At 44.2% G+C, this 19,163-nt stretch overlaps 1 protein-coding gene across 4 annotated transcripts in view; it reads right to left on the reverse strand.

The window, feature by feature from the left end:
* Positions 1–19,163, reverse strand: part of HIVEP3 (HIVEP zinc finger 3) — a 278,600-nt gene that overhangs the window by 92,570 nt on the left and 166,867 nt on the right. For all 4 annotated transcript variants that reach the window (XM_074894254.1, XM_074894251.1, XM_074894252.1 and 1 more), the window contains one exon: positions 10,219–10,313. The gene's annotated coding sequence lies outside the window, so the exon portion shown is untranslated. The remainder of the gene's footprint in view (positions 1–10,218; positions 10,314–19,163) is intronic.

A 19,163-nucleotide genomic window follows, 5' to 3' on the forward strand; every position in this document is an offset into this window, starting at 1 on the left:
TTCCTCTCTCCTTCTGACTATGCCTTAGCAGCATGAGAAAAACAAGAGAAGTTTATGAGAGTACTGACACCCCAATTTTTGTGCAGATGCTTTGGTTAGATCTCGTAATCCTCATGTCTGGATTCGCAATAGGCTCTCCTGACATATCCCAGGGTAGCAACAATTTTTTGCAAAATACCATCTACAAAGCACAGCACCAAACCTCTAACCAGCACCTCGTTATTTAAAGGGCTACTGAAAACGATCCATGACTACCTCCACCTTAACATAAAGACCACTTCCATTACTGCATAGCAAGCTGTTTTTGCTGGGTTCACAGACAGACAACTACTTGTTAAAACTACCCTGTACAGAAGCACCAAGTGTTGTAACAAGACTTTCAGCCTCTGCCTTCCCCTCAATGTGCAAAACAATGTTTGTAGACCAGGCAAGTCTGAAATTGCCTCCAGCCTCTTTAGGAAAGGTTAAAAAAATATATATTAAAAAAAATATCTATTAAGGGGCCAGCATTCCTGCTTTATGCCTGAGCATTAGCAGGCAAAAAAAAAAAAAGGAATAGCTACAGGCCTTGACAGGAATGAAGCAGACCTTCATTTACTGGTGTAGGTCTGTTTTATGGCTTCTGTCTCTGCAGACACTGCTCTCTGGCTTTAGGCAGCAGATAGCAGAGGCTGTCTTTTGTCTGCTCAGCAGCTGAACAGGACAGTTATGTCAGTACAAGTATAAAACAGTAGGGGACAGGTTCAAAAAAAGGTGTTGGACGAGGTTTCTGCGTGCCTCTGAACAGACGGCTCCAGTCACATCTTGTTAAGGAGGGGAACTCGGAGATATCTCGTTAATGGAACAAACAATGAGGCCAGGTCTGGAAGGAAGAGTTCATGTCTTTAAATAGACCAATTGACACAGTCGGAAACACCCAGATGAGATTTCAGCCACACCAGCCCTGTTGCAGGTCAATAACGCTACAACTTTTGCAAGAGCAAGTCACTGAAATAAATGAGCGGTGCGCCGCCAGGGTGGGAAAATGAGGTGCAGCAGGAGAAAAGTCCCCTGCGGCATGGTGTAAAAGAGCAGGTAGCTACTAGATCTTCTCCTTTCTCTGCCACTCGTCCCTTGCTCGGCAAGTCGTTCTGCAAGATCAGTCAGTCTCTGCACGTTTCCTTTCGGTTGCAATCGCCGGCCCTGGGTGCATGGGGTGTGCCCCGCAGCAGGGGCAGGATGTGGTCCCACACCTCCTGTGCACGCTGGCTTACCAGTGCACAACATGCAGCACCCCAGTCACAGCCCAGCACCCCCAGGGCTTGGAAACCCTGCAGAAAAACACAGCGTGAAGGTTGCTTAGATTTCCCCCCAACTCCTCCACCACCTGGGTAGCTGGCCACAAGCCACCCAGGAGTTTTAGTCCTCCACTTCCATGCTGCAGGTAGTGCCGAGCACCGCTGTGCAACGCCTACAACACGCTTGCTGCATGGCCCATGGCTCCTCCATCGTGCAGGGCTGCAGACCAGAAGGTGGAGCTGCAAGAATGGTGCAGACTCAACGGCCTAACCAGAGCTGGGGTGGAAGATGCTGAATCATCCTTTGGGCTTCATAAAGCCCCACCGCCTACCAGACCTGCTCACCCAAAACCAGCAGGGTCCAATGCTGAAAGAACCCAAGCCTTCTGGGTAGAAGCCCTCTTCTGAGGAACCTGAAATTACAACCTTGGTTTTCTGCTTTGCAAAATTTTCCTCTTTGAGTCTTTTGCATTCATTCATGAATGACGGGATTGTGGGGGAGGAGAGCTGTAAATATGGCCCAGCTCTGGTTGCAGAGAGAGGATGCTTGGGTAGACAAGTAGCAATCTGACCATTTACCCAAAAAGAACGAAAAGAAACATGCCACAAAAGTAAGTGGCATTCTTACAACCAAACCTGGAGTTTAAGAGAAGGGTCCCGGAAATAAAAAAATTATCACCCAAAAAAAGAGGGAAGTTCAAGCCTGGATGCAAAAGTGTTAAATTCAAAACACATGAACTGCACGATAATTACAAAATAGCTTGTTTGTTTTCACAGTGAGCTTCTGCACAGCTCACAAACCAAATACTATGACCTGCAGGGGCTCCATGGGCTGTTCTGTGGCACCAAGTCCTAACAGCAATGAACTGGTGTGCAGTTAGCCCAGCATTTGTTTTGGGAATTCCTATTCTTAGCCCTGACTGAACAGCAAACAACATCCATGCCCACATTTACGGGGCACTACAGATAAAGAATTTCAGGAAAACAATTATACTGTAATCAAGCCCCTTGATTTTTTGAAATAAGCATTTCCAGGAAGATTAAAAGGTTGATTTTCAAAATGGGATGCCACCATCTCACAGTCTTCAGAGAGCCTCAAATATTAAGACCAGAAAACAGCATGATAAATGATAAAGCCTGACCTCCTGCTAAACACAGCCTGCAGAACCTCTCAGACGTTTCTGTATCAAGCTCACTGCTTGTCCTTGAGCTTCAATATCTCTTATGAAAATAGAAAACAGTCTTGATTTAAAGACTACAAATGGTGGTAGAAGAAGCAATTCTCAGTTAAGATGTTCCAGTGATCGATTTCTTCTCTGCTAAGATTCTGTTCCTTTTTTCTAGGCTTCCCTTGTCTAGCTTCATTGCCCAAACCCTGCATCTATAAAATTAAATACCAGATTTTTTGTTGTTGTTGTTTTTGCTCTTCGAGGAGAAATACCCTGATTATCACAAGCCAAGAACAGATCTTTGTGGGCCATGCCTAAAACCAGCCATATATGTTGTAATTCCCCACCTACAATTACTACTTCAGTTCTATTTGGGGTAAGAGAAACATATTTTAAATTTTAGACCTTACACAAACCAAAACATAGAGAATTCTTGGAAACATGCTTCTTTTCAATCAGCCTTCTATACATCTTACACAAACTTTCTAGCTGCAACTGGTTTTGCGGTCTGCAGAGGCTGACTGTGACACTGTGGAACAGCTTTTGATGAGCAGCAACGGCCAGGAGCCAGAAACTATCATAATTTTCTCTGGTCATGGAGACCCTACAGTAGTGAAGGTCAAAGGGGAAAAAAAAAAAAAAAAAAAAAAAAGAGAGATTTCTATTCTTTGCAAACTAGTTGACATTCCAGGACCCACGTCCAGCTATCTGCCAATGGCAAAATTCGTATTATTTTTTATGTAGCACCAAGATTTTTAAAATGTTATTCTTAAATACTGCAAACAAGACAAAAAGTATTTTTTTTTTCTTAGCAACTGCAGGGCTTAATAATCACAGAGTGCACAGTACTCAAGACTCGAAGCTCAATGCAACGCAGCCACCAGCCCCTGCAGTTTCCCTGTTAGCTCCGCAGCGCAGGGTGTGAGGACTGGGTACGCTGGCTGTTGTTTTTAAAGCTATGTTCCAGTTACTTAAAGCGACAATAAATCTGCAGGGCTATTATAGCAATTTAAAAAGTAAACCTAACAGGGAAGCAAATTTGGTAGCTGTTCCATCTGGCTGGCAGATTGAAGGAAGCTGAGCTGCCCTCGCTATTTTAGGAGGGACTCGGAGCAAGGTCAGGCATTAATACCAGCTCCGGAGCCGCTTCTCCCAGCAGCATGGAGGAACTGGTTTACTAGAAGACACTGTATAAATATTTTGCTGAGCTGCAAAAGGAGGAAGCTTGCCCGGCCCGGGGCTGACATGTGTCTTGATGAGTTCCCAGGCACAATGCTCAATGAATGCTGTTATAGGAACGGGTGTTTATTTCACATTGCAAAGCGGTTGCCAGAACACACAATCACGGGTCTTACCCAGCCCTGTTGGCTGCCACCAAGAAACTCCCCTCCGAAAGAGAATGAGACAATCATGTCGGGATTAACTCTTCAGCAGCAGCAGCGGGACTTTCCCTAGTCCGTGCTCTGCTTCAAGAGCTGACCAAGCAGCACTGGGGGCACAAACGTTACCATTGACAGCCCCCCCCTCCCAGTGAGCTGATTAAAACTCTTAATTTCAGCACAGACAGGTGAGATCGGGGCTCTTCCCACTTCTTCACTGGTTTCATCATCTCGCCTGCTCACTGGCTTCGATGCTCTGCAGATGATCACGTTCCCTCCGCCGCAAGGCAACGCAAAGAACAGGTTTATCTGAAAGGGCTGCACTGTGGTGCTGGGCAGATCCAATCAACAGGGGTTAAAGGGCTTTTGTTTCCCTGGGGTATTTCATTTGCACTCTGATTGTCATTTTCTTAACGAAGACAAATGAAGGAAACACCAGGTTAAAAGCCTCTATCCTTGCAAGTAAAAAACCTCCACTTAGCCTCAGCAAAGGTCCTGCCTTGCACACTTTTGCCTTGATAACAACTCTGATTTTCTTTGGTAACTGGGCTTACTGCTGTCTTTGAAGCAGCCATTCCTGAAACACACAGTAAATAAGATCAGAATTAGGCCTAATTTGACCCTCTGCTCCTACCCCTACTGTCACTTCGAAACTTAACACATTTATTGAGCAGCATGTTTTATCCCAGGATCCCAAGTCCAACAGCAGCAAATCGTAGACAGCGTCACAAAAATAGAAATGCATCATTCCTGTATTACAGCTGAAACACAGGATCCTGGAGAAGTGTTGCATGACAAGCCGGTATTAGAGCTGAGCCCAGATGTCCTGTTTTGCCTTGTTTTGTCATGATAAGCTTCTCTTTTTCCATTCTAAAGAACTACGCTGTAAGCAAGCAATGACATTTTCCTCCCACATCCCATGCAGCAATCTTTCCCTTGAACTGTGTGGTGGAGTCTCATCACTCCTTCCAGGAGGGCAGAAAGATCACCATCTCCTTCACTGCAACATGCTGCAGGTTAATGCCACCATAGAAAGCTCTAGGAAGCAAGAGGTCTTAAGGGTGCTGTCAAGCTCTGAAAGACATATTCATACAAGGAGAGGAGGTGGAGGATTACAGACTAGCACCCAATCCTCTGACACCAAGAGGGCTTTGACCTCAAAGAGAACAGGATCAGGCTGTGGATTTATGTACATCATCATGCAACCTTTCATTTCTTTGATCTGCTTTCCTGCTGTTTAGCAGTGAGATGTGCACATCTCCACATGACTTTCTGGACATCTGTGGTACACGAGGATACCAGTACAGTCATTGCTTCAAGTAATAACTCTCCTCTGTGTCTCCCCATGAAGTATTAACGTTCTGTAGTACATTTGCACCACAGCAGAGGTCCAGAGGAGAAGAAAAGTCACGTTTGCAACTTCTGTGGGACAGGATTTTCTCTTGTCCACACCAAGTTTGGTACAACGTCACCCTGAAACACCAAACAGGTCCTCAACTTGTGTTTCCCTTTGCCGAGGTGCACCAGCGAGAGGACAGGATGTACCGGGGTGTTCTTGCAAGAGGAAGGAGCCACGTACAACCTGGCTTCTAGCAGGGAGCTTGTTAGTACCGGACACATTGCTGGCAGCACAAGAGCAAGTTTTCTGGGTGGAGTAAAGGCAACCTTAGGTATTCCACAATCCTAGATCATTCCTGTGAACACCCTACAGGAAAGAGAGCTTTCTCTTTTATCTCCTGAAGCTGTTAGGCCTACAGTGGCAAACCCATGGCCATTGGGTCACCCCATGAGGCCTGCTGACATGGACCACAACCAGACACAGTCAAGCCTACTACTGCTCTGCTCCAAATCTGCAGGAAGAGCAAATGATGGCATTGCCTTCAGCGTGATGATTATTTGTTCAGTATTGTTGTCCCAAAGCTGGTAGTCTGGAGATCACAGTCCTCAAGGTATTTGGCCTTTCAAAGACACTTGACTTCAAGACAACAACTTTGAAATCCTGCCACTCTCACTGACATACAAGATCTACCATTATCATTTCTTCTCCTTTCAATTCTTCCAGTTCTTTCTCCTTATTTCACATTCATCCCTAAATCATCTCTAAATATGTGCTAACCCCAGGAGATGACACATCTTGGTGTTGGACAAGAGGTCAAAGGTTGAGAGCTGCTCACATGGTTGGCTGGGCAAGGGTGACCATGAAGCAGCTCAGAAAAGACTTGTTCTGCTTAACGTTAAAAAACCAATCCTGTCCCACATGCTGAGAGCTACAGCAAGGAAGCGGTTCCCCCCCGGGATGCTGAGATACTCAGTGACAGTCTGGGAAGGCAGAATTATCTTCTGCTCTCTAGATACTTCTGCAATGCCTTCCTCCACCTCACCCAATATCTCTGGCTCTTGCACTTCTCGTTGCTCTGAGCACATGCAACAAGTTTAAAATCTCCATCTTATTTCCCAGAGGAACCATCTCTTTCCTCACTACTTCCCTTAGTCATTATTTCTCATTCAATGTGACAATGCTATCAACTCTCCAAAGAACTGTGGGACACTGTCCACATACAAAACATGTCGTATTAGCTACCAGACACCTCCAGGAGAAAGAGCTTGTCCAACATTTAATGCGACAGCCTTAGGGGAAAAGCCAGCAACCATAGAGCTAATTGGAAAAGTCCTCGTGACCATGTAGACCTTCATGTACAATCAGCAACTCACCTACGTTGTTTCACCCCAGGGTAAAACTAGTAAAGCTCATCTTCTTTCTATGAATCATCCTAAGAAAACAGCCCCAATTAAAATATAAAATATTGCTGCCACAACCCCAACTTGTGCGGGAATTTATTTTTAGAAGCAGCTTAAAATAGAGTGTGTGTTACCTTGTTAAATAACATCGCCTCTCTATTTTGGTAAAGGATGACATAAGAGCGGTGATACACACTCCTGTGTGGAGAGGCACTTCACACCCTGCACCAAGACTTCTGCACGCCACCAAGCTGAGAGAAAACAGTGAAAAAGAAGAAGAGGGGAGGAAGTCTGAAATTGGTCATAACTCCTCACTGCCAACATAATAAGATGCCAGGGCTTAAAGAGAGGAATTTAAAGGGATGAGACAGAAGATTTTGGAAATAACAGCATACTTCCTACTAAGAAGTGAAAAGAAAAAGCTGCATGTAACTTTGGGGATGGGTTTTAGTTTCTGACAGCCAACCGTTGGTCTGAAACAGACTCTGACGCAATGAGGACTCTTGATTCGAAATGCCATTGCCGCTGTGAAACCACACCTTGATGCAAAGGCATGAGGACATATCCTGGCACCTCCAGGACACCCTTCTGCACCAGTAAAGCAATGGAACAGGAAAGGAAAACAACCATTGGCAGCAGTGTGCATCCCTGCACACATACACCCCCAGCACCAACACCGTGGGGTGCCCTTTCCCCAAAATAGGCTCCAGCTGCCTCCTGACACAAGAACTTGAGAGGAGGTGACATCCTCAGGTGTCCACCAAAAACCATTCCGGATAATAAAAATCTTCGCCAAGACCAAATACTTCTCCACAGGCCACACTGTATCCACTCTGCACCTCCTTGTGCTCTTTGCCCTCTCGTGAAAGCGCACGGCAAAATTTGTCACTGAAGACACTATTGAATGCTAGCAAGATCAAACGTGAAGGATACACTTCAAAAACACCAGAGGTTCATGGCACTGCGAGACCAAGTAAGAAAAGAAAAACTGAATTAAAACACAAGGGAAAACAGTAGTCACATGAGATTTGAAAATGATGGGGAAGAGACTCTGCAGAGAAGCTCTGCCAGTGCATGTGGCTGCTGCTTGTGGCTTCACGACATCAAACCTTCTCATTTCACTGATGAAGACGTAGAGTGATGGTCACAGCATCCACGGTTATTTTCACAGGGAAAATCTTCTGGTCTTTCAGACTTGTAAAACTCAAAGTCATCTTAGTATTTTGATTGAAGCTTTCCAAGGAATAAATATGAAATGAGAAGAGAGGGATGAATCTGATGGAAAATTACCTCATTTGACAGATACTGTTCTGCAACCTTCACTATACACGGATACATATGGGCAAGCACATATGCAATGCCATACAGTTTTGTTTTGTGAAAATCTGAACAGCTTTTCAGAAATGGAAAACAGTAAGAGAAAGAAGCAGTTAAAAAAAGTGATGATAAAAGTCAGTGGCATATGCACGTGAGAAAAGATATGGCTTTTGGTGAGACACACAAGTGTAAAATTACAGAAGGATTGTTCCAGAGGGGAAAAAAAATGTGTAGGGTGGGGCAAGGATGCGACACAGACAGGGGGTTTGGCCATACCAGAAGATCATGAGCAGAACTAGGCTGCTTCTTGAGGGGAGATTTGCTACAATTCTCAACAAAGAAGCTGCAAGAGGAGAAACATCTTTGAAGACATTAGCACAGGGGTAGCTGGGCCACCTACAGATGGGCAATATGGGAAAGGTGACAGGAGATGGATTTACTGACAACAAAAGATGTAAAAGGAGATGGAGAACTAATGGCTGGCTCTAAATGCTGGATGCAATATAATTCTCCCTAAAAGCCCAACCAGCCAGAGATTTATACATTGCACCACATGAAACAAATCAAAAATATTACTAAAACTCATAAAGGTTTTAAACAAAACTCCTTAGATACTCCATAGAACTCCATACTCCTTAGATACTCCTTAGAACTCCATAAATAAAAGCCAGACAGCTAAATTAATCCTAATTAATCTGATTAGGATTACTGCAGTGGTAAGAATCATTTACTGGTACCATAAGCTTTTTTCCCCCCTCTCTCCCAAAAGAATTCCCTTTGTGCACCTGCTTTTAACACCACCATAGTAGACAGCACATCCAAACATAATTCCATTATGGTCGGGAGAGGTTTCATCCACTCCAATGCAATGAATAAATACAAAATCATTCACATTATGTACTCTCTACAGGGATATTTAAGGCTTTTTCCCCCAAAGTAAATCAGTTTTATGTAGTTAAAGTCCTTGAAAACATCAAATTGCAAGTCCTTGTTCACAGAACTTCATTTCTTCTCAAATTCTTGTAACTTTGGGAAAGACATGCAGGTCATAGAGGAGGGGACAAAAATCAGCATTTCTGATCCAGACTCATTCTATGAGCCTAACGTAATAGCGGCCTCCTGTGCCTCAGTTCCCCCCTTTGCAACACAGGAATAGTATTTCTGGCCCTATGACATAGGTGCTGGAAATCCTAATTCATGATCACATCTATGAAGTCTGAGGTGAAAGGCAAGTTGAAATTATTTTTCCTGTTTAAGCTGAAATTTCTAGAAACAGCAGATGTCACAGAAAAGAGGAGGTTTGAAACCGAGAGCTATTCTGACAGACACATACACATTTAGGTGCAGCTAACAACAAAACCCAGCTTTATACTCCTCCTGAGAGAGGAACAAGAAACTAATTCGTGCCCAAGTTCATTTGCAACTGATTACTTTTGGGGTCTGTCCACCATTTTTGGTTTTATTTCTTATTTGTTAAACACCCACATTTACAGGGACATAAACAGTGGCTGTCCACTATATTTTTGGTCTCCACGGGCAGCATCTGGCTCTGCCCCTTTACATTATAAATATAAGCTTGGTCTATAAAGCTTCATTTATCAGACCCCATGGAAATTCATAAATCCTGGAATACTACACCCTTCACCATCTCCACCAAAATGAACCTATGTGATAGTCCACCGATACAGAAACGCAGTGTTTGAGCCAGAGGGCAAAACTCCAAGCAAAGGACACAGACCATCCACTTGGACACATACCTGCTGCCACCCCCAGCAGGTCCAGCCCATCCCCACCATCACTCACAACTGCTTCCCCGGTCTGTAAATCATGAAACAAACTGCATTTGCTTTCCTTCCCTCTGGGTCTCAGCCCCAAACACTCTTTAATAAATGAGTATGTGCAAAAGGGCAGCTACGAGGTGTGAGCAGAAGGTGGGTTTTCCACTGAGAATGAAGGAAAAAAGAAAACTAACAAATACATGGAAAAAAAAGTTGACTTGCTGTTTTTCCAAGAAAGCAGAGCTTCTGTGCTTTCAAACACCTGACCCTGCTCATCACCGGTCTTGTTCAGGCACCGATATGGCAAGTAAACTTATTTCTCATTACAAATCTTCAAAGGGGCTGTTGAAATCTCTTGCTTTGGGATAGAAATCTCATCATCCCAGGGAGCTGCACTGCCTTTTGTACGTTCTGCAAGGCGAATGCAGCGTCGCAGGGTGCTGCCACAGGGCACACTGCCAAAGGGGAAGACGTATGAGTGGGTGTCCGAGATGTGCTACCTCTAGCACAGTTCAGTATCTTTACAATTGATTTGAATGATGGAACATAGTTTGCTTACTAAAATTGCTGCTGATACCAGGCTGGGACAGGCTGCAAGTACTTCGGAGGCCAGGATTAGGATTCAAAATGATCTTGATAAATTGTAGAAATGGTCTGGAAAAAAAAAAAAGAGAAAAAGAAAAAGACAATTCAGGAATGATGGGTGAACAGTGCTAAGACAGGAATAATCAATGACACGGTCACAAGGGAAATAAATATCAGCTCACAAAGGTTATTTTTTTTTTTTTTTTTTGGAAAAGGATCTCGGGATTACCATGGATCACAAACTGAACAGGAGCTGAACACAGTCATGCTACTGCAATAAAACCAAACATCACACTGCGATACACAGAGGGGTGTACTGTTCACCAGATACACAAAGGGAACTTTGCATTTATGTAGAACTACTGAAGTTCTGATATTGGACACCGCATTTCAATAAAGTTGTAGAGAAAGTCCAAGAAAGCACAGACTGGAAAATCAGTGAAAAAGTCACATTCATCTGGACTAAAGAGTAAAGACACCAGGGAAGCATCATAATGGTCTTCAAACACATCAAGAGGGCCACAACAGAAAGGAATAAACCAGCATCTTGGCTTGTCAAGAATAGCACGGGATGTCATAGTCTTAAATTGCACTAAGGAACACAGGTTAGATACTAGGAAGAGTTTCCCGACTAAGGGAAGAAAAGCACCGAGATAGAAATTCAAGGACAACTATGGGCTTTCCAGCCTTGGGATCAGAAAAATTAAGGCATTGTCCATCAGGAAGAGTCATGGAGGAGGTGGCTGTACCTTGAAGTCTTACTCTTCTTTGTTTCAAAGTGTAAAAAAAAATCTTTGTTTCAAAGGGTAAAAAAAATCTACATAGCCTAACTGTTAATTAATTAACTACATTATAACAGTTGAGGCCATGGCCCCATCCACCACATGATCCACACAGGCAGCTCATCTTCCCCAACTGCTGTCTATCTACACAGACCTGGTAGGCGAAAGTATTATTATGTCAATATTATCGAGAAAAAACGGAGACTTGAAGAGACCAAGTTACATGCCAGTGTCATACAGAGGATCTGCCACAATAAAAGAAAAGCCCTATTCTAGTCTTAAAATGACCCTTCTACTCAGGGAAATACTAAAGTATATTCAATAAAGGTCTCGCTCAGATATTTGCAAATGCTCTGCTCGTGGCAGTACATAATAGGATCTCAAAAGAGTTTTATTTTTGAACAAATCTGCCTTCCCACATGGCATGCAAAATACTTGTTCGCAGGTGAAAGACTGCAACATAAATGCTTAGAGCACTAATTTGTCATTAGAAGTAACTTGCACAGAATAACGATGGGACTTGAGGGCAGGAGTTTGATGGCTGATGAGTGAAAGCAAATATTTTTAGCCATTTTCATTGAGTACAAAACCAGGTTTATAATAAGCCACTCTCCCAGTCTGGCAGGTTGCTGACAGCTGCAGTGGCTGCTGCAACAGGCACCTCACCTGGGCTGGCAAAGGGTCTCGCAGCTTCCTTCAAGTAGCAGGGAGACAGCTTGGTCCAGCCTCGCCACCGAGCCGCGCAATCCTCCCTCTGCACACCCAGGGATCAGGCAGTCTCTGGCCTGTGCAGAGATCTTCACCAACGATCTCAAGAGACCAGAAGAGGCTCGCTGAAGTCACTGCTACCCCCCAGCATCATCAAGCTCTCACTGCCACCTGGCTGTAGATAAGCTGGGAAAATTCAGTGCCAGAACAGGCATTACAGATGCTTTTAACAGAAGTGAATTTTCATTTTAATAGGAAAGTAAAAGAAAAATAAATAAAGAGAGCATTTCAGAAGCACACAGTAATGGTAGCCAGTGCAAAACTGCCCTGGCTCTAGCAGAGTATTACTGTCGCATCACTCCGCCACCACCGAGGCTTCTCCGGGGCATCTCTAATCACAAAGAGCAGCTGAAATGCCAATGGGAATCAATGCTGGCCTTGCTGATGCATAAACATCTAAACAGATTTCCTCTCGCACTGTCTTTGACAAGCTGAAGCTCCAGCCTTTACCCCAGTTTAGTTCAGGAGCATCCTATGAAATAGCAGGCAGACTTCTACTGATAAACTACATCAATTTAACTGGGAGGCACCTGCCTCTTCTGGGTTTTGAACAAAGAATATCAGATTAAAAGGAAAAAGGAAAAAAAAAAAAAAAGCAGTAGTCCAGGCACTTGAGATAAAGTAGCTTTTATCACCCTCTCTAACAAGGCTGCATGCTTTCTATCTCCAGGCAATGACTCTGTGAAAGCACTCTGAACACAAGTTAAAAATTCATATCCCAGCCAAGCTGTCCTCGCTAAGCCAGAGGAGGGTCAGAGCTCTGAGGACCTTTCACTATGGACGTCTGGAAGACGGTGGCACTACCAGATACACCAGGCAGTCACTGCTCTGGTCATCCTCTTCACACAGGGAAGGGCCTTGCTGCTTCTCCTTTCTTGTTGAATAAAAGCTTGCAAAACCGTTTAGATGAAAAGTCTCTATTTTATGTGGAAAACAACTTTGTAAATCACACAACTAGTCTAGCATGGAGACATCTGGCAAGTCTCCTTTGCAGTGACTCTGAACAGGGCGATAACATACAGCCTAGCTCTGCTTTCTGACAAAGTAGTGGGTTTCTGCAGTGCTGCTGGCAGGATTTCATCCCGTCCCCCCCCCACCGGTGCGACATCCCAAGAAAACTTGCAGGACAAGATGCAGACAACTAAACGAGTGACTGAAAGCATCCAGAGTCTTGATTCAGCAGCTAAGAAGAGGTACTAGCAAAGCTGCGGTTCTCAGGAGGTAACACAGTACTGAGGAACTAAATTTCTGTAGTGGCTATTCACCCACTAAGAAGAAAAAAACCAAAAATCTACCATTTATGTGCTATTTCACCCTGCTGACAGGAAAGAGCTGGAAAGGGCCATTGCTTCTGAGCTTAATTACATCCGATGCTTCTAAGGGTGAGGGAAAAGAGTACTTCATGAGCCAAAACCAAAGAAGTTAATATATAATACTGCAGCAAGAACACAGCATCTTCAAAGCTTCCCCTCCCCACACCCTGAAGTGTGAAATCAGAGATTTTTTTTCTCAGTAATGCTTTTTGCTCATTTCCTGCCTGGCCTCATACTCTTATAACAATGAATCAGGATTAATTAACATCAGTGTCAAGATTAAGATCATGCCTAACCAGGCCTTTCTTGTCATCTTCTAGGGAATTAAACTAAAGCCCACGTAATGATGGACTGACCAGGTTGGGCTAACTGTTCACCCAGGTGGAGCTGGTGCTTTCAGGTGAAACCAGCCTGCCACTTCGCACCAATCTCTTGCTTTGGGGAAATCTCCCCAGGCTGGTTCTTTGTTTTCTATGCACCTCTTCTAAACCCACCATCACCATTTATTTTCACATTCCAAGGCAGGAAGCAAGAAGCCATGCAGAAGCCTGAAGCTGTGGTCTGAGGTGAATGAGATGCACTTTTAGCATAAGATACTGCAAGCCACAAACAAGCATAAAAAGGAAATACAAGTCCAGCAGTTTATGGTGCTCTGAAATGAGTGATTAGCAGCTGAGAAGAAAATGTCTCTGGATTCTCCTCCAAACAACCACCTCTGACCTTATCAGGCTCCATATTCTCCTAAGGTTGCTCACTATCAATTAAACTATGAACTTCCAGGCAGCTTTTTGTAAGATGATGGAGACCAGAAGGTCTTGTCTTTCTCATCTTCTGGGTGTTTGCTCAGCAGGCTACTGCAAGTTCAAACCAAGTTTCAGCAAAAAGGTGGCATGAAAGGGTCAGATGCAACCCCATTAGTCACCTCCCTGTAGGGGACAGGACGTGTCTCCTCAGACAGGCAGCTTGAACATCTCCAGCCTGGCAGGGATCCATGAAACTGCCTCTCCAGCCCAGACGATGCAGTGGATAGCTGCAGCATCACAAGCATGGTGATGTCTTGACTTGAAGACCCTCAGGAGACCTACAGCTCCGCCCTGCCCCCCCCCACCGCTTCCCAAATTTTGTATACGCATTATAAACACAACGTTCTCAAAAGAGATCTTCTGTCAAGCATGACACAGTGTTTATGGCAGTTTCTACAGCTATTCATTCATCTCTCCCACAGCCATATCAACAGCGTATCAAGAACAACAGAAAAATTATTCATGTGGTACATTTCTGGTGCTTGTTGGCTTTATTTTACCTCAGTACAGTATTTTAGAAGTTCTCCAAGATGTTAAAAAGCACGACCTTTGCCTTTAGAAATCATTAAGAGAAGGAAATAGAGTCACAGGTATGGGGAAATGTTAGGCACTTCAATTTTTTGACATTGCTGCAGAGTAAAAGTACTCTGCGGAACTAAAGGAAGTGGAGTGAGGCTATGAACTGAGATTGAACCAGCAGTACATGAGACTTAAATTAGGATGTAATCAGTTATGGAAAAGAGTATGAAAAAGAAAACAGAATCTCTTTGCAGAACGCTGGCTTCCATCTCTGCGCAAAAAGCGTCATATAGGCACTTATTTCAGTAAAAATAAGATGGCCAAACATATGTAATAATGACTCATTAAGATAAAAATCTTTGTTTAATCTTCCCAGCAGCGCGAAATAAAAAATGTTACTTTCCAACCTCCAAAATACAAATATCCAGGCTCCTCCCAAGAGCAAGCAACCAGAAAGCTCACACCACCCTTCCCACCCCATCAGCAGCGAGGGGAGATGTCACTTGTCCTGCCGTTCCCTGCGATGGTCTGTGCAGTCAGGTCCAGAGCAGAAACCAAAACCTTCTGGGGCTTTTAAGGCTTTAGCAGTCTGATAAAGATATCCTACAGCAAGATGAGCTCTCTCTGCTGCAGCGTGGCTAACAGAAGCGCATTTCCACATTGCACATGCTGAAATGCCACAGTATTCTCCTCTCACTGGTCAAGAAGCTCCCACATATTGGCAATTTCTATGCTACCACTCACATTCTTCAACCTTCTCATCTGAAGGACAACACAAAAGTGTAACCTTGAGCACAGCGTCCAAGACTAATTGTAATTTTTAAACTCCACTCATGTCACGGACCCAATTTGTACAAAGCACAGCTGGGGTTTTTTTGCCTTATGAGAGAGAGAAAAAAAAAAAAAAAGCAATTCTCTTCTATGTACAGAAGCTCTGCTGTACTTTTGCTGGATGACACACCGAAGAACCACAACTGCACAGCCCAAAGGAGACAAACGGCTGATGCAAACGGAAAACAATGCAGCAAAAGGAAGTCATTCTGTAAGGCAATTACTTTGTTCTTTCAGGGGCTTTTTGGGGTATCTTCTTTCCATAGAAAGTTTCCACTACAGTTATTTAAATGAAACTCGTGTATATTTTTGTCCTCAAACCTATGAGGTTGCATAGCAGGAGCTCTGCTGAAAATCAGTAAAACAACATACAATTGTGCTCAGGTCCAGGTTCTTTGGTCAGAAACATAGAGAAAATACCAAGAATGCCCCAGAACAATTAGTGAGTCGTTTTCTGAAACTAAAACCTGGAAAGACCTCAAAATATTATTTAGTGAAGACACTGGAGATGTTTTAGGGGGGACAAAACTGTTTGCAAGTGTGTGAAAAGTGAGAGCCCAAAGGTACCTGCAGAGGCACATACATGTTCATGGGATGGGGCAAAGCAGGGAAAGGGAAGAGTTGAATGAACATTAGGAAATCGCTCCACCAAGAGTCATCCCATCGCTTGAAACATCTCAAGGCTGGACAAACATCCTCACACTATCGCGTTGGAAACACTCCTTTTCAGGATGCAGATTTTCCTAATCATCATCTCCATTTTGGGCTCCAGCGGACTCAGCCATGGAGGAAAACAACACCACACAGGAGGAGCACAGTCTGGGTCAGAGCTTCAAACCTGAGCCTGAGCTTCCAAGTGATTTTGGGATGTCTGTGCCAGTCTCTGGTGCGCTGCCGGCCTTCCCCCGAGCGTGCAGATGGCTGAATATTAAAGCAGCTTTTGCTTCCTGGCACTGTGCAGCAATGCAGTGGCACGAACACAGCATATAAAAGACCATTTTTTTGCAGAAGATTTACAATCTACTTTTAAACCCTCTAAAGGGGTTAAATAACGTGGTGAGCACGGGTTTCTTGTGGAAAAATGACTCACAGGAAGGATGGCAACAATGCACTGCTATAAAATATTAAACATAATAGGTCTCTCTGCCCTGGACTGAAAGAATAAAAAACAAGGTAAGTGGACCTGTGTTTTTCTCCTGGTTCTCAAAGTCACTAATGGCCCTCTGGGTCTGTGAACAGATGTCAACAGCATACTGCAGGTACTGCAATTTACTCGCTGCAAATTATTGCCTGGCATTTAATTAAAATTTTATTGTGGCGATTCCCATCAGCTCTTTCCACAGCACCAAATGGAACAGACTGAAGTGGATCTTTCAGAGCAAACAAGCCCAGTTCATCAATAAAATACTGTAGCTCTGAAAGAGGAAAAGAAAGTGTGTGGTAAGAGGTTTGGTTATCTGACGTGTTTTCCCTGCGCGGGGGCCCTGCAGTGCTGTTCCCGGCACTGATGCCTGATCTGAACCAGCCTGAAGTCGGCTGTGGGACCAGTCCAGCACATGGATCATGTTCTTCTGCTTGGGCTCCTCACGGGTCATGCAGGATCCCTTTAGGACGGAAGAACCAGACCCAACAGTTCAATTGTCCAGCCTGGAAGAAAAGCACTTTTACTACAAAAAGCTCCTTATTCACAGTTTCGTCTCCCACGTCACAGACCTTTTAGGAACTATCCCAACCTGGTGGGAGTATCTGTCCACCTAATGGAAACTCATCAAAGATCTGTGCTTTTTTTCACCTAAACCAATGAATGACCATTCTCGCTCCCATTATAGCAGTGGGAGGCATGAAGGAGCTGGAGGGACAGACGTGCCGAGTGCTTTCAGTGGATGAAGCAGAGGGACCAGGGCTGCTCAGTCCCAGACTGCTGTTCCATGCACTCCACCGTGCTCAGATCTTGCAGTTTCAGCTGGAGCCCAGACAGGAGCACAAGATCACCTTTTCTCCTGTCCTGCACATTTTTCTGGTGGCTTCTCTAAAAGCCAGTAACTACAAGCACAAGTGTAGGAGACTCAGCAGCTCTGGGGCTTACACACAAGCTCCTATCTATCCCAGAGGTTCTGGAAATGATCAGGTGTGCAGAGGTCCCATAAGTGCCGTTGCTGCAAGGGAAGAAGAAAATTCCACGAGTATCTCATGAGATATCTCCTTCTGGGTCACAGATAAGTGATCCCAAATCCATGAGCAAAACAACACAGCTAAGGAAAAAAAACATTGAGTTCATGAAAGCTGATGCTTGATAGCACCAGATTAGCCTAAAACTCAGTGTCCTTCTACAAGTTGAGACCACCCTCGATTCTTCAAAAAACAGGGGGGAAAAGCCAAAAAACAAGACAAAACATCCTCAGCTGCTTGTGCATTTAGAAGGACTGCCCTCCTGATACCTGCACACATCCGCTGGAAGCCCTGAAGCACAAGACCCAAGGAAAGCGGAGTTCTCATGCCAAGGCTGCGGGAGAAGAAAGAGGCTTATGCACACACCAGCTCCAGGGCCAGGATGGATTAACACCATCATCTGCCCTGCAGCTCACAGTCCTGGGGAAAACACAGCTCTTTGGGCTTAAAATTAAGGGTCTCTGAAAGCCTGAAATACCCAGGGGCAAGCAGATATTAGCTCCTCTCCAGAGTCTCAGGGGTTAACACAAGCACAGCTGAGCTTCTCTAAACAAAGCTGCAAACCTCCCCCTCTAAAGGTATCTGTTGATGCTTTACCTCCCTGTGCAACTGCTCTGGAAAGTCAGGGGAGACAGAGCTAGAATGATGGATGCAAAATTAAAAGCTCAATAAATAATTAATTGCTGAGGTCATCAAATTGTACGAATCTGTCCATCTCGCTCTCTGCTCTCCTGTTAATCAGAAGAGTCTCTATTTCAATGGTGGGTGAAGTGGTCCTGGAAGAACCATAATTTCTGCACACCGCTGCCATGAAGCTTGTACTAGGTGCCATATAAATCAATAGTAATAAATCATTTGCTGAATGCTGTAAAGACTTTAAGAGCGTTAAGCAAACAGAATCCCTCCAGAGATCCCCAAATAAAGTGAGAGGTGAGTTTGAGTAACTTACTAAGATAATTATTAAAATGCAAACCATCAAATATGTATAACACAGACAAAACCTCCTTTCCTCTTTCCGGTATCAGCCTCTCCACAAACGCCAATGAAAAAGAGCACTCTTAAGTACCACAAATAAAATACAGGGCACTCATGAAAGCCAGCAAACCCACCTCACCGCCTGCCCACCGTAACCCTTTCTCTTCCCCCTCTCTTTACGCACTATCTCCCTCTGAGTTTTGCTTGCAGTAGTAAACTCCCTGAATCTGGGACCACGCAGTCAGCTTTTCCAATATGTGCAATTTCTAGTAGGTGATGGTGATATTCTGATTATAAATAACTGGTTAATGACGATGAACATGAATGCCCGGAATGAAAGAAGTTTATCCCGTGGTTGATGTGTTGCAAAGCTTGTTGCACCCTCCAGAGACAGGCTGCTGAGCCAGGTGAACTGATGGGATCCAGCGTGTCCTTGTCCTCCGACCAGCAGCAGCAGCAGCATAATCCACTCTCTGGGCTCGGCCAGATCAGCTCCTTGACAAGGAATAATGACCCCCAAAGTATGTGAAGCACAGAGGAGAAATATTAAGTTTATTTCTACACCTAAGGAGGAATTGGGGAAATTTAACAGCTCAAACTGTAGTTTAGAGAGGGTTAATAGCTGATGTTTGCACAAAATGCCAGTGCTTCATAACCTCAGGAAAGTGCTCAGGACCTCTCTAAAATTATTTTTAAAAATTCTCTGGAAGTTTCTTCCCAATTTGCAAACAGTGTTGTTACTGTATCCACGTTACCTGT

The sequence above is a fragment of the Strix uralensis genome, chromosome 25, assembly GCF_047716275.1.
Source record: "Strix uralensis isolate ZFMK-TIS-50842 chromosome 25, bStrUra1, whole genome shotgun sequence".
Classification (NCBI taxonomy): Eukaryota; Metazoa; Chordata; class Aves; order Strigiformes; family Strigidae; genus Strix; species Strix uralensis.